This window comes from Cucurbita maxima, unplaced genomic scaffold (assembly GCF_002738345.1).
Source record: "Cucurbita maxima cultivar Rimu unplaced genomic scaffold, Cmax_1.0 Cma_Scf00040, whole genome shotgun sequence".
NCBI classification, from domain to species: Eukaryota; Viridiplantae; Streptophyta; class Magnoliopsida; order Cucurbitales; family Cucurbitaceae; genus Cucurbita; species Cucurbita maxima.
In genome coordinates this window covers 163,726-166,900 of record NW_019272056.1, presented here as the reverse complement: position 1 = coordinate 166,900, position 3,175 = coordinate 163,726, and the positions used below count along the sequence as shown (strand labels likewise).

The 3,175-nt window shown below is 42.0% G+C and overlaps 1 pseudogene; it reads left to right on the top strand.

Annotated features, from left to right (window-relative positions):
- The window catches only part of LOC111469380, a 70,228-nt pseudogene that overhangs the window by 1,288 nt on the left and 65,765 nt on the right, over window positions 1-3,175 (top strand).

The following is a 3,175-nucleotide window of genomic DNA, read 5'->3' as shown; positions in this document are numbered from 1 at the left end:
TTTTTTTTTTTTTTTGTTTTCTAAATTCTCTCTCTCATGAGCAGCCAGGTCACGTTTGTTGAGCTCCTTCGTCCATGTTAAAAGCAAAGGGTATACTAATCAAAGTCATTCAAGTTGGTGGGATTGGCTTCCTCCTTGTACAAGGACGGGGCTTAGTTAAGTAGAACCATCGCTTGCTCGACGCATCCTTTCTTTCAACCTTATTAGCGTAGCGTGAGTAGGAAGGACCGGTGAATTTCCCCCCGGTTGTTGATGTAGTTGCAACAAGTTTGATTGCTTTGATTTTGATTGAGTTGCTAGAAAGAATATATAAAGTACTCATTACATAGTGAAGGAGAGAGAATCAATCTGAAGTTCAGTAGTACGCCCAGTTCACCAGGTTCTACCACAGCAGGGCCCAATCATATTCTCTCTGAGTTTGATCCTGGCTCAGAAAGAAGGAATTTTAGCTATATGTTATACACATGAAAGTCGAACGTTGTTTAATAAAAACCTGCGCCCCGGATGTAGAAAGCTCTTTTTTATAGAGAGAGAGTCAAGGGGGCTGGGCGATTCTGTAACCGCAGGCAGCTCAGACCCGACAAGATGATGGTCGCGCATGAGACCACTTGTTGAGTCGAGGGATGCGAACCGGCCCTAAAAGACCTTTCGCGCTATCTTAAGACGAAAAACTTCCATTTTGAGACTGCGACCCATCAGCACTTTCTCACTTCTTTAGTAAGATCAATATTCAATTCTCCAAGACTCTCTCTTTTTTTTAGGCTTGGGTACGAGAACATAATGTGAAGAAATCAAGGTCGAAGTTTAGACCGCTCACACTAGTTCGACCTATAGAAAAGATTATCAATTAGAGAGGAGCTAACTCATTTATGATTCCAGCCGAGAAGACTAGTAAAAGGAGAAGGATCAAGAATGTCATATATTTAAGGAGCTAGATCAGTTGCCGATAAACAAGTCAGAATTGCCTCAACCAAAATTGATGGAATTGGACCTAAAAAAGCCATTCAAGTTCATTATCGATTAGGTATCAATGGGAACATCAAGATCAAAGAGTTCACTAAGTCTCAGATCGACCAAATTGAACAAATGATAGGTCAAGATCATATTTTTCATTGGGAATTGAAGAGGGGAGAACGAGTAGACATCGAACGATTCATTTCTCTTTCTTGTTATCGTGGAATTCGTCATCAAGATGGATTGCCCTTAAGCGGTCAACGAACTCATACTAATGCTAGGATTTTTCCCAAGCGAATTCAGAAATGAAATCAGTCTACCAAAAGCCCTTGGTACTTGTCGGATCAATCACACAGTTAAATAGTTCACTTCAATTTGGTGTTTTTTGGTATTTCAGCTGTTACTAATCTAGTATACGTAACGTATGCCTCCTTCGCCACTCCATTAGTGGCTCGGCTTCGTCCTAGAAGCTACAGCTTCCGCCTCTGACGGCTTCACTATCGCTCATGACTGGTATATGGATCTCTTGATTTATGTAGTGGTTGGCCTGATAGAAGCTAAGCTTGGCCAAAAAGAAGCTACTAGTTGCTTCCCAAATGCCTGCCTCTTGAATTATGGTCTAGTCTGATTTCCAATGCCTCCTTCCTTTCCTTGCTGCCAACGGAGAGTAAGCAAGCGACCTTGCTTGCATTCGTCAAAGGGTAGCTTCCGCCCCCTTACTGCCTACTTCAATTGATGTGAATGAGAGTGTCTTTAAATCCTATTTAGTCTTTATCTTTCTCTCTGTCATTGAAACAAGAAGTTCTGTCTCTATTTTCTTTTAGGATTCTGAGGATGAGCCGGCCGATCCTAACATCATTTATGAGGAGCCAGACGACGAAGCCTCCTCCTCAGATAAAGATGCCTCTGATGTGACTGGCAAGAACCCCTTTTTCTATTGTGATTCTTTTTGCGGGTTCGGTCAGGTAATAGAAGCTAAGGAGAGATGCTTTCCATCAGTCAAAAGCAGATATCGCCCACCCATGCTCCTCAGGTCCACTTTCCGAGGATAGAAAGGGAAGAACTAGAGCCAGAGCTAATTGGGTTGGGGTAAAGAGCCGTAAGCGCGGTGGGGGTGACAGAGGACGTGCTCGTACGATTCAAAGAAAGGTATGATCAACTCGTTGATTATTGGGAACTTTCACTCTATATTCGAAATATGCCTTTCTATGAGCAAACTAGGATTGAAACCTAGTTTTGACTCAACGCAGATGTTGGCGCATCACTTTGACATAAGTTACATATGTACGCGAAGGTGTAGGCCAATTTCAGGCTCTTTTTCAATCTCAAATCATTTCTTTAGTGAACCCCAGGACAAAACATTGGCTAAATTGATTTCATTCTCATGAGAGGGCTTCCTGACAATGGAGGTGTTAAAGATCCTCATTTTGACCGTTCGCTACTTTCCTTTCTTTCAATTGCTGGGGGTTGCCCTCCGTTGGTAAACCACCCAAACAATGCATTTCCAAATTACTCCCTTGTTTCCAAAATGAAAAAGAAAAGATGTTCTCGCTTATTAGAAGAATTGAGTACTATGATTTAGAGCGTTCCGAAATCTAAGAAAAAGACAAGGAAGGCAAGCAGATATCTAAGAGCGAAACCATCTTCAAATTGAACAACCAACACACAAAGAAAAGAAAGATTGATTGAGACTAGTGTATGGTAGGCTAGAGGTATGCTTGCTTATAAAAAATGGAAATGGGTATGATAGCTTAGCTCTCTCTACTCTTTGCTGAAGCTATCGTGTCGTATGAATGGATGGGGTGCGACTGAACCTATTTCTTCTCTTCTCTATTCTTTGGATCCTTTATGAAAGAAAAAAGTGGTGTCGTAAATCAAAGTAGATGAATTGCTCGTGGTTTACTTAATTGGCCATAACGGCCGGCCGCCATCTTTCCTTTATGAGTGATTTTGATAAAAAGACTAAACAAAGGGCTTTCGAGCTGCTCTTTCAACTGCCGCCTAATCTCCCAGTTGCTTAGTTTAGCTGCTCTTCAACTTTCGAGAACAGGGCGTACTAGTTCTTGAGAGCGAAGACTAAAGAACCTACTAAAAAGTCCCAAGGACTGATTCTGGCTGAAACAAGGCCAACTGCAACTCGATTGGAGGAAAGGGCTGCGAGGTAACCCCAAAAATCCCAGCTGGTTTGGGCTGGCACTTATCGTTCAGAAATTCATTCGTT